We start from the raw sequence: 13139 nt of genomic DNA on the forward strand, positions 1-13139 counted from the left end.
AGAGAGAGAAAGACAACAGCGAGCGGATGAGAGAAGACAGACAGACAGACAGACAGACAGACAGACAGAGCGAGAGAGAGAGAGAGAGAGAGAGAGAGAGAGAGAGAGAGACAGAGAGAGAGAGAGAGAGAGAGAGAGAGAGAGAGAGATGAGGGAGAAACAGACAGACAGAGAGAGAGAGGGGGGGGAAGAGAAAAAGAAAGTGAGAGAAAGACAGACAGACAGACAGACAGACAGACAGACAGACAGACAGAGCGAGAGAGAGAGAGAGAGAGAGAGAGATGAGGGAGAAACAGACAGACAGAGAGAGAGAGGGGGGGGAAGAGAAAAAGAAAGTGAGAGAAAGACAGACAGACAGACAGACAGACAGACAGACAGACAGACAGACAGACAGACAGACAGACAGACAGACAGACAGACAGAGAGAGAGAGAGAGAGAGAGAGAGAGAGAGAGAGAGAGAGAATCCAGAATCGACCCAGTGTTCTGTTGTTGTGATATGTTGATGTCTGGAATGAGAAAGGAGGGATCTGGAGCTTCAGCTTTCATCTGCTCCCATGTGTTTCTAGTCAGGAGAGGAGAAATCTCAGCCTTCGGGGAATGTGTGTGTGTGTATACAAGTCTTGGTATATGTACAGTATGAGTGTGCGTGTGTATCTGCGTGTGGGCGGTAGTGTGTGGGGGCTCACTGTGGCTTTTTGACAGAGAATCCAGTAGGCTGTATTTGTTTATTTGTGAATCTTTTGTTTCCCTGTCAATCTACTATTCAGTTCAGTATTAAGCCTAGTCACCCAAGTACAACACCAGGACATTCGGTAATCACCCTTAACTGAAGAGAAACAAACAAACGTTGGGTTCATAAGAACTTCTGTTCTCAGGTCATTCTATTTCCTGTATCTGTTGATGGAAATTCGAAAATACATTTTTACAATGATCATAAAAAAAGGAATATTAACAATCATATAATTGCTTTAATTACGAGTTCATACCCTCAGCAATAATATTGGATAAACAAATATCTACGCAAAAACTGATTGCTTTCCTCTTGTTATTATGTTTCTATTATTTTGTATATTTTTCTCTGCATTGTTGGGCATTTCACTGTTAGTCCACACCTCTTGTTTACAAAGCATGTGACAAATGCAATTTGATTTGATTTTGATTTGATTTGTTGTTGTGAAGCTGTGATCTGCTTGGTATGTGTCTCGTCAATACAGCCCATGACAATAAAGCTTCTGGGAATTGAATTGAAATGAATTGCAATGAATTGAGAGTAGGCAGAGATGACTGAATGAATTTTTGTGTAATGCAAATGTTGGTTGGGGTATTCTGTGAATTATGTAAATGTTGGTTTGTGTAACTGTAATTTTTCTCAATCGCGTACGAGCTATTTTTGGAACTGTGTTGAAACGGATCTATAGCAGAACAGCAATGATCAAATGCTCAAATACATTTACAGAACTTCTGATCATTTTCTTGCCATAGTACATGACTTGCAAATCTTAGACCTCCTTTTGCAAAACGTTAAATACAAAGGTCATCAGCGAATATAAAATTCACTCTTACAATTAGTGTTCCGTTCAAATAATATAACACAATGTTTTCATCAGAATAAAAATGTGTATGATTGTGTTCAGTGTTTCAGTCAATCAGTAAATCACCCCAGCAGTCTCATACTTCATCTTCAGTATATGGAAAATATGTAGGCAATGGGGACTGTCTAATTGTTATTGGACAAAACATTGACCAAACCAGGCTTTGTATTGAATAAATGAAAATGTATTGTGATGATGCTGATGAATGAAACCTGCACTGAATGTGTTTCTTTTTCTCAAATGTTTTTTATTTTGATCAGGAATAATATTTGATTTGATGTGTATGAAACTGTTTGGTGAACTATGTACAAGGAGAATTATGTCCCATAATGCTACACCTTTAGATAGTTGTTATTCCAATTCAGATCATTAAGATTTAGTGATGTAGGGATCTACTGGGATTGTATAACTTTCTGGTTTGTCTGCTTGGACTCAAGAGATATATATGGTTGAGTAAAACATGTTATGTTCTTTTGATGAATTTATTTTTCCATTTTGATTGTATAATAGCTTTAAAAAGGCAACTACATTTTGAAAACACATTTATTGTTCTGTCTTGTGAACTGTGTTTTTACAAATCTGCAACATTGTCCCCCCCCCCCCCAAATATGCTTGTACACAATTGAGAAGAACTGTAATAACGGTGGTGGTGGTTGATGTACTTTCTGGGGGTTTGCGTATTTGTGTAGTTTTGTGGGAAACTGGTGTGGGTGGGGAATTTGACGTTTCCTATCTTCCCGTCTGTCACACTGTGCTGCCTATCAGCCAGCTAATCATACTACCAAATATTCTACTTACATAAAATGGGTCTTTGTCAGCTTTCCTTTGCTGTCCTGTTTTCAAATCATCCTGCATCTGTGTACTGTATATATACATATATAGGCAGTCACATATAGCTGCAATGTACGCACGCACGCACACACACACACACACACATGGGATGTCCTATCTAATCCACATAAGATGAATGTACAGACCATACGAGTAGAATCTACGATAAGTGTACCTTACAATAACACTCAAAGGCAATGTTATTACACGTGCAGCAACAGCACACAATGCACCTCAATAATTACAGCACACATTGCACCTCATCAACGACAGCACACATTGCGCCTCATCAATGACAGCACATATTGCACCTCATCAATGACAGTAGACATTGCACCTCATCAACGACAACACACATTGCGCGTCATCAAGGACAGCACACATTGCACCTCATCAATGACAGCACACATTGCGCCTCATCAAGGACAGCACACATTGCGCCTCATCAATGACAGCACACATTGCGCCTCATCAACAACAGCACACATTGCACCTCATCAAGGACAACACACATTGCGCCTCATCGATGACAGCACACATTGCACTTCCTCAACGAATGTTATTGCGTTTCATACAGATCATTTTGAATGAACCTACATGGTGGTTAACCAGAAGGCATGAGTGTGTACGACACATTGACCCCATGGAATGAGATGTGGACAGGGGCATCATGCACTCATTGTTTTTACAGGGGGCACAAAGTACTTGAGGATAAGGGGGTCAAGTTGGATAACAACAGCTTTTTCCCGCAACCTAAAGCCATAATCATTAAGCCTAATTCTATGTAAAAAAAAAAAAAACATGTATATTTTTCTGCATAGATTATCCTACCCATAATTTATAAATTGTCAAGTAAGGGTGCTCTCGAGCGGCTAGATGTTCTTTATCATTCGGCCATCAGATTTGTCACCAATGCTCCTTTTAAAGGACACATCACTGTACTCTATACTCCTCTGTAATCTCTGTATACCCGTCGCAAGACCCACTTTTTGATGCTTATTTATAAAACACTTTTAGGCCTCACTCCCCCTATCTGAGATATCTAATGCAGCCCTCATCCTCCACATACAACACCCGTTCTGCCAGTCACATTCTGTTAAAGGTCCCTAAAGCACATACATCCCTGGGTCGCTCGTCTTTTCAGTTGGCTGCAGCTAGCGACTGGAACGAGCTGCAACAAACACTCAAACTGGACAGTTTTATCTCAATCTATTAATTCAAAGACTCAATCATGGACACTCTTACTGACAGTTGTGGCTGCTTTGCGTGATGCATTGTTGTCTCTACCTTCTTGCCCTTTTTGCTGTTGTCTGTGCCCAATAATGTTTGTACCATGTTTTGTGATGCTACCATGTTGTGTTGCTACCATGGTGTTGTTACGCTGTGTTGCTACCATGCTGTGTTGTCATGTGTTGCTGCCTTGCTATGTCGTCTTAGGTCTCTCTTTATGTAGTGTTGTGATGTATCTCTTTTCGTGATGTGTGTTTTGTCCTATATTTAAATAAATAAATAAATAATCCCAGGCCCCATCCCCACAGGAGGCCTTTTGTCTTTTAGTAGGCTGTCATTGTAAATAAGAATTTGTTCTTAAATGACTTGCCTAGTTAAATAAAGGTTAAATATAAATAAATAAATACAAATAAAAACTGGGAACCTATCTAGCTGGCTAGCTAGAGCCAACTTCATAAAATTGCTAGCTTGAGCAAATTAAATCAAATCAAATCAAACTCTGTGTGTCACTCTACATTCTCTCCTCCTCCACTGATGATACTGCATGCACCAGAGTATCTAAAATCCTTCCCAGGCATTTCCTTCACCATGCACCTTGGAAGGAACCACTTACAGTGCATTCGGAAAGTATTCAGACCCCTTGACTGTTTTAAAAATTTGTTGCGTTACAGCCTTATTCTAAAAGGGATTAAATTGTTTTTTTCCCCACATAAATCTGCACACAATACACCATAATGACAAAGAAAAAATGTTTTTAATACATTTTTGCACATTTTTTTACATGAAAAAATGAAATATCACATTTACATAAATATTCAGACCCTTTACTCAGTACTTTGTTGAAGCCCATTTGGCAGCGATTACAACCTTGAGTCTTCTTGGGTATGACGCTACAAGCTTGGCACACCTGTATTCTCCAATTCTTGTCAGCAGATCCTCTCAAGCTCTGTCAGGTTGGAAGGGGAGCATCACTGCACAGCTATTTCCAGGTCTCTCCAGAGATGTTCGATCGGTTTCAAGTCCGGGCTCTGGCTGGGCACTCAAGGATATTCAGAGACTTATCCTGAAGCCACTCCTGCGTTGTCTTGACTGTGTGCTTTGGGTTGTTACCCTGTTGGAAGGTAAACCTTCGCTCTAGAGCAGGTTTTCATTAAGGATCTCTCTGTACTTCGTCCATCTTTCCCTCAAGCCTGATGAGTCTCCCAGGCCCTGCCGCTGAAAAACATCCCCACAGCATGATGCTGCCACCACCATGCTTCACCATGGTGCCAGGTTCTCACCTCTGGAGGAAAAAGAGTTCAATCTTGGTTTCATCAGACCAGAGAATCTTGTTTCTCATGGTCTGAGAGTCCTTTAGGTGCTTTTTGGCAAACTCCAAGCGGGCTGTCATGTGTCTTTTACAGAGGAGTGGGTTCCGTCTGGTCACTCTACCATAAAGGCCTGATTGGTAGAGTGCTGCAAAGATGGTTGTCCTTCTGGACGGTTCTCCAATCTTGCTGGATTGAATCCCCGAGTTGACAAGGTAAAAATCTGTCGTTCTGCTCCTGAACAAGGCAGTTAACCCACTGTTCCCCGGTAGGCCGTCATTGTAAATAAGAATTTGTTCTTAACTGACTTGCCTAGTTAAATAAAGGTTCATTTGTTTTTGCTCTGACATTCACTTTCAACTGTGGAACCTTATATAGACAGGTGTGTGCCTTTCCAAATCATGTCCACAGGTGGACTCCAATCAAGTTGTAGAAACATCTCAAGGATGATCAATCTAGAAACGTGTTTGATTTGTCATTACAGGGTATTGTTTGTAGATTGATGAGGATTTTTGAAATTTACATTTTAAAATAAGGCTATAATTTAACAAAATGTGATAATTATGATAATTATCATAAAATGTGAAGTTTGGTAATAAATTTAACATCTGAAGAAAAAAAAAACACAAAAATACTGGACAAATCTGAGGAGGTACGTGCCTTTTTGCCCCCAACTGGATGTAGAGTCAGTCAATGATGCATGGTGTTGTAATGAAGGGTTTTTGTACCTCATTAGCTTTGGAGTTTTGTACAAAATAAAATAAATGTATAGCCTCAACAGCAGCACTAGCTCAGTATACAATGTAAGTATGTTTGAGAGAGGGAAGAGGATAGAGAGGGGAGAGAGATGGAAGAGAGAGGGATACGGACCAAGAGAAAGAGAGAATGGACAGAGAGAGGGGAGAGAGGGGGAGAGAGATGAGAGGGAAGAGGAGAGAGGAGAGGGAAGAGGAGAGAGGGAAGAGGAGAGAGAGGGAAGAGAGAGAGGGAAGAGGAGAGAGAGGGGGAGAGGGGGAGAGAGATGAGAGGGGGAGAGAGGAGAGGGAAGAGGAGAGAGGAGAGGGAAGAGGAGAGAGGGAAGAGGAGAGAGAGGGAAGAGAGAGAGGGAAGAGGAGAGAGAGGGGAAAGAAAGGGAGGAGGAGAGAGAGGGGAGAGAGAGGGAAGAGGAGAGAGGAGAGAGAGGGAAGAGGAGAGAGAGGAGAGGGAAGAGGAGAGAGAGGAGAGGGAAGAGGAGAGAGAGGGAAGAGGAGAGAGAGGGAAGAGAGAGGGAAGAGGAGAGAGAGGGGAAAGAAAGGGAAGAGGAGAGAGAGGGGAGAGAGAGGGAAGAGGAGAGAGAGGGGAGAGAGAGGGAAGAGGAGAGAGGAGAGAGAGAGGGAAGAGGAGAGAGAGGAGAGAGAGGAAGAGGAGAGAGAGGGGAGAGATAGTAGGATATGGAGAATGAGAACAAGAGGGCGAGAATGCAATAAAGAGAGAAAGAGAGACAGAAGAAGAGAGAGAAAGAAAGAAACAGAGATAGAGAGAGAGAGAGAGAGAGAGAGAGAGAGAGAGAGAGAGAGAGAGAGAGACGCCATCAAAAGGAACATAAAATTTGACATTCCAATCAGGATCTGGTTAAAAAATACTTGAATCAGTAATATAACCCGATGCCCTTTATGGTTGTGAGGTCTGGGGTCCACTCACCAACCAGTAATTAACGAAATGGACAAACACCAAATTGAGACTCTGCATGCAGAATTCTGCAAAAACATCCCTAGGGTACAAAGCACAACACCAAATAATGCATGCAGAGCAGAATTAGGCTGATATCCATTAATCCAGAAAATTCTACAACTGCCTAAAAGGAAGCGATTACCAAACCTTGCATAACAAATCCATCAACCAATAGAGAGATTAATCAAGAGAAGAGTCCCCTAAGCAAGCTGGTCCTGGGGCTCTGTTCACAAACATAAACAGACCCCACAGAGCCCCAGGACTCTCGAGTGGCACAGTGGTCTAAGACATTGCATCTCAATGCAAAATGTGTCACTGCAGCCCCTGGTTCGAATCCAGGCTGCATCAAATTCAGCTGTGATTGGGGGTCCCATAGGGTGGCTCTCAATTGGCCCAGTGTCGCCCGGTTTGACTGGGGTAGGCTGTTAATGCAAATAAGAATTTGTTCTTAACTGACTTGCCTAGTTAAATACAAAAAAGGACAACAACACAATTAGACCCAACCAAATCATGAGAAAATATAATTACTTGACAAATAGGAAAGAATTTACCAAAAAACAGAGCATATTGGAATGCTATTTGGCCTTAAACAGAGAGTGCAGAATGACTGACCCAAAAATTAAGGAAAGCTTTGACTATGTACAGTCATTGAGCATGGTGTTGTTATTGAGAGAGGCTGTGGTAGACAGGCTATGTGCACACTGCCCACAAAATGAGGTGGAAACTGAGCTGCACTTCCTAACCTCCTGTCAAATGTGTGACCATATTAGAGACTCAGATTACACAGACCCACAAAGAATTCAAAAAACAAATCCAATTTGGATAAACTCCCATATCTACTTGGTGAAACAGGACATTGTGCCGTCACAGCAGCAACATTTGTGACTTGTTGTCACAAGAAAAGGGCAACCAGTGAAGAACAAACACCATTGTAAATACAACCCATATTTATTTTGATTTATTTTCCCTGCTGTACTTTAACTATTTGCACATAATATGTGTGTCTTTATTGTTTTGGAACTTTTGTGAGTGTAATGTTTAATGTTAATTTTTATTGATTATTTCTTTTTTTTATTATCTCTCCTTCTGCCCCCTATCAGGGGGAACCTCTGTCAGGTTGGGCCTCGTATAAGGGGGAAGCCATTTAGTGACTGACCTTACTCTGTCACCTGCTGATGTCAGTGAGCCGAATGCCCATCAGTTATTCATGAAGCGATCTGAGGGGCTGAGAGGGCCGAGAGGGAGGGAGGGAGGGAGGGAGGGAGGGAGGGAGGGAGGGAGAAAGAGAGGGAATGAGGGAGGGAGGGACAAAGGAAACACAATGAGTGAGACAGTGACAAAGCAAATAGTCTGGGTAGCCATTTGATTACCTGTTCAGGAGTCTTATGGCTTGGTGGTAAAAACTGTTGAGAAGCCTTTTTGTCCTAGACTTGGCACTCCGGTACCACTTGCCATGCGGTAGTAGAGAGAACAGTCTTCCTCTGACACGGCCTGGTGTAGAGGTCCTGGATGGCAGGCAGCTTACCCCAGTGATGTACTGGGCCGTAGGCTCTACCCTCTGTAGTGCCTTGCGGTCGGAGGTCGAGCAATTGCCGTACCGGGCAGAGGTGCAACCAGTCAGGAAGCTCTCGATGTTGCAGCTGTAAAACCTATTGAGGATCTCAGGACCCATGCAAAATCTTTTTAGTTTCCTGAGGGGGAATAGGCTTTGTCGTACCCTCTTCACGACTAGCTTGTTGGTGATGTGGACACCAAGGAACTTGAAGCTCTCAACCTGCTCCACTACAGTCTTGTCGTTGAGAATGGGGGAGTGCTCGGTCCTCATTTTCCTGTAGTTCACAATCATCTCCTTAGTCTTGGTTACGTTGAGGGATATGTTGTTATTCTGGCACCACCCGGCCAGGTCTCTGACCTCCTCCTTATTGGCTGTCTCGTCGTTGCCGGTTATCAGGCCTACCACTGTTGTGTTGTCTGCAAACTTAATGATGGTGTTGGAGTCGTGCCTGGCCATGCAGTCATGTGTGTGTGTGTGTGTGTGTGTGTGTGTGTGTGTGTGTGTGTGTGTGTGTGTGTGTGTGTGTGTGTGTGTGTGTGTGTGTGTGTGTGTGTGTGTGTGTGTGTGTGTGTGTGTGTGTGTGGTACATACTGGGGATTCTTGGGTTTGAGAGGTACTTGCAGGAGCAGAGAACACCTGGTTGAGAGGTGAGTCACACAGGATGTTAATCATTCTGACATTTAGATATAATCAAACACTGCTTAGATTATGCCATTTAGATACATTAGAAAAACCACACACACACACACACACACACACACACACACACACACACACACACACACACACACACACACACACACACCATGTCCCCCTGTTTCGAACACTTTGGCTTGATTCACTGACTCACCTATAAATGAGGAGAAATAGAGACAAAAAAATAAAGAAGGTGGCAGACATGACAGGACACTTAAACAAATTTAATGGAGGTGAAAACAGGCTGGAGAGGAGAGATACATGGCTGCAATCACTGGCGGCCACCATGACAGAATGACATAACTTCTATGGAAAGACTTGTCATTTAAGACATCAAGAAGCCTTTTCTGGTGAAAGCAACTGCCTGAGAATGAGTTTCAGTTATTGACTGATTCGGAGTATGAAAGCGAGTGAATGTCGACCGTTTGAATGGAGCTTCTGTGGTTTGTTTGGTTTCTCTGAAAGTGTGTGTGCTTGTGTGTAAGTATACTTTATAAGGTCAATGTTGATGTCACTATGATTCCCCCTAATGAAAGTTTTGATGTCTTCCTGAAACAGGACGGTCCTTAATGTCATCATATTGTCATCTCTCAGGGAAACAACCAATTTATATCCAAGTGCCTTCAGAAAGTCTTCACACCCCTTGACTTTTTCCACATTCTGAATTTAAAATGGAATTAAATTGAGATTACAGTTTTTTACAATAACTTTGGCACTAATTTCAGAACCTTGTGGTCATTTTTCAAAACTCTAGACAAAACTCAAAACGGTCATCACTTGTAACACAGGCTGTCCAATGTTCAAAACATTGCATTGTGCATTCATATCTTTAAAGAAACCTTGCACTTGCAGAATCTTTGGTTCAAATAAGTAATTTATCATGAAATACCACAGGAACATAAATGTAGATCACCCAAAGACAAGATATCGATAGTTTCACTGTGTAGTTTTTCGTACAATCATTAAATATTATAGTGCAAAATATGTGATTCATGTTTCATTATGGTTCTACACACAAATGCATCACTGTAAAAGGATTAGTAGAGAGAATACTACAGACACAGTGGAATCATTGTCACGTCCTGACCAATATTTAGGTATTATTTATATTATATTTGGTCAGGACGTGGCAGAGGTATATTTGTTTTGTATTGTGGGGTTTTGTGTGTGGTGTAGTGGGGTGTGTTAGTTTTGGTAGTTTCTAGGTTTGTTTTTCTATGTGTAGTTTTGGGTGCTGGACTCTCAATTGGAGGCAGGTGTTTCTAGTTGCCTCTGATTGGGAGTCCTATAAGTAGGCGTGTGTTTGTTTGGTAGGTTGTGGGTAGTTGTATTTTGCACTGCGTTTATTCTGCCTGTAAAACTGTCACTAGTCTTTATTCGGTTTCTTGTTTTTTTCTCTCCGTGTTTCTTTATTCTATTAAATAATAAGACGAGCGTTCACATCCCGGCTGCGTTCTGGTCTGTACAACCCAACGAACTCTGTGACAGAACTACCCACCACAACAGGACCAAGCAGCAGAGGAATTCTGGCGAGGACTGGTGAACACGGCTGGTAAGGGAGCCCGAGAGGCAGCCCCAATAATTATTTTGGGGGGGCACAAGGGCAGTTTGGCAGGGCGAGGATGGATCCCCAGGCCAGCTCCCTGTACCCTGTTTAGGCAGAGACAAACTGGACAGGTCCCGTGCTTTGGGGTGATGGGTACGGTGGCGAGGCCGAGCATTTTTAGGCCAGTACGCGCAGTACCAGCGCCCCGCACGTGCCAGGGGAAAGTGGGCATCCAGCCATTAGGGGTGATGCCAGTCCTGCGCTCAAGACCGCCAGTGCGCCTCTACGGTCCAGTGTTTCCTGCTACACGCACGAGCCTTGAGGTGCGTCAGCCCAGTCTGACTCGGCCTGTTCCCGCTCCCCGCACTAGCCCTAAGGTGCGTGTGCCCAGACTGGCACATCCTGTACCAGCCCCACGCGTCAGGCATTTAGTGCGTCAGCCCAGCCTTGCCAGTCTGGTGCTGCCAGTCTTTATTCGTTTTCTTGTTTTTTTCTCCGTGTTCTCTTTATTCAATTAAATAATAAGATGAGCGTTCACATCCCGGCTGCGTGTTGGTCTGTACAACCCAACGAGCTCTGTGACAATCATTAAACAACATCTGAAATGTATTGATGAAATACAATAAAATGAAAACATAGGTTTCTTTGAATCAAAGCAAACATAGTTAACATGAACATAATTAGCATAATTAGCTAAGAATCTTCGGGCATGGGGAATCCAGGCCTGACACTGGTCTGCCGTGATGTTATTGCATGCGTCATCCATGGCCTGGAGAAGGGTGGCTTGTTCGTGAGGGCACCTATCATATACCTTCCACCTCCATGTGGAGAAAAAATTCTCAATCGGGTCAAGAAAAGGAGAGTATGGGGGTAAGTTATTAAAAAGGCGCTGGAAGAAATTGCAGCAGTTTTACGGGTGCCCAACCATTTATGTGTTTTTTTCACCTTATTTGTAACTTATTTTGTACATAATGTTTCTGCAACGTATCTTACGGCAGAAAAGAGCTACTGGATATCAGGACAGCGATCACTCACCTGGGATTAGACAAAGATGTTTTCTTCAACAAGCAAGTCGCACAAGACATTCTCCAAACATCAGACAGGGCCAACATCCCCGTTATTTGCAAGAGGAAGCGTCGTAGGTACAGAGGACAAAGAGCTGGATGCCTGGTCAGGACCCGGAGAAGGCGGGTGGGAAAGCTGCCGTTACCGTCAATACTACTCGCCAACATGCAATCATTAGACAATAAACTAGACGAGGTACGATCACGAATATCCTACCAACGGGACATCAAAACTGTAATATCCTATGTTTCACGGAATCGTGGCTGAATGACAACATGGATATTCAGCCAGCGGGATATACGCTGCACCAGTAAGATAGAACAGCACACTCCGGTAAGACGAGGGGGGGGGGGGGGGGGGTCTGTGGGCGGTCTGTGCATATTTGTAAACAACAGCTGGTGCACGAAATCTAAGGAAGTCTCTAGATTTTGCTCGCCTGAAGTAGTGGGGTGGCAGGGTAGCCTTGTGGTTAGAGCGTTGGGCTAGTAACCGAAAAGTTGCAAGTTCAAATCCTTGAGCTGACAAGGTATAAATCTGTTCCTAGGCTGTTATCTGTTCCAATGTTCCTAGGCTGTCAATGAAAATAAGAATTTGACTTGCCTAGTTAAATAAAGGTAAAATAAAAAAAGTGGAGTATATTGTTATAAATTGCAGGCCGCACTACTTGCCGAGAGATTTTTTAGCTCTACTTTTGGTGGCTGTTTATTTACCACCACAGACAGATGCTGGCACTAAGACCGCACTCAGTCAGCTGTATAAGGAAATAAGCAAAAGGAAACCACTCACCCAGAGGCGGTGCTCCTAGTGGCCGGAGACTTTAATGCAGGGAAACTTAAATCAGTTCTACCAAATTTCCATCATCATGTTAAATGTGCAACCAGAGGGAAAAAAATTCTAGATCACCTGTACTCCACACACAGAGACGTGTACAACGCTCTCCCTTGCCCTCCATTTGGTAAATCCGAACACAACTCTATCCTCCTGATTCCTGCTTACAAGCAAAAATGAAAGCAGGAAGCACCAGTGACTCAGTTTATAAAAAAAGTGGTCAGATGAAGCAGATGCTAAACTACAGGACTGTTGTACTATCACAGACTGGAACATGTTCCGGGATTCTTCCAATGGCATTGAGGAGTACACCACATCAGTCACTGGCTTTATCAATAAGTGCATCGAGGATGTCGTCCCCACAGTGACTGTATGTACGTACCCCAACCAGAAGCCATGGATTACAGGCAACATTCACACTGAGCTAAAGGGTAGAGCTGAGGCGAATCTGGTCTGTGATAGGAGTGTGGTTTTTCACACATAGCTCGGCTATAGCTCGGCTATAGCTCGGCTATAGCTCGGCTATTAGACAATAGGCTTTTCAACTAAAGGTTGAAAAGCCTATTGTTAAGCTATTAGCACCTCTCCCCAATTTGCAACAAATTGTTGTTACTCCCATCTCGTTCCTCGCCCTCTTCCACACGTCATTCTCCACCTGAGTGGCTCGCTTGTGGGCGTGCTGGCAGGATATGGCAGCACCTTTGGTTGTGCGTCAAGAATTCTGCATAGCAAGTTTGTATGAAGGTCTGGCTATTCACAAGCAAATTGTTATATGCTA

The sequence above is a fragment of the Salmo trutta genome, chromosome 24, assembly GCF_901001165.1.
Source record: "Salmo trutta chromosome 24, fSalTru1.1, whole genome shotgun sequence".
In the NCBI taxonomy this organism is placed as follows: domain Eukaryota; kingdom Metazoa; phylum Chordata; class Actinopteri; order Salmoniformes; family Salmonidae; genus Salmo; species Salmo trutta.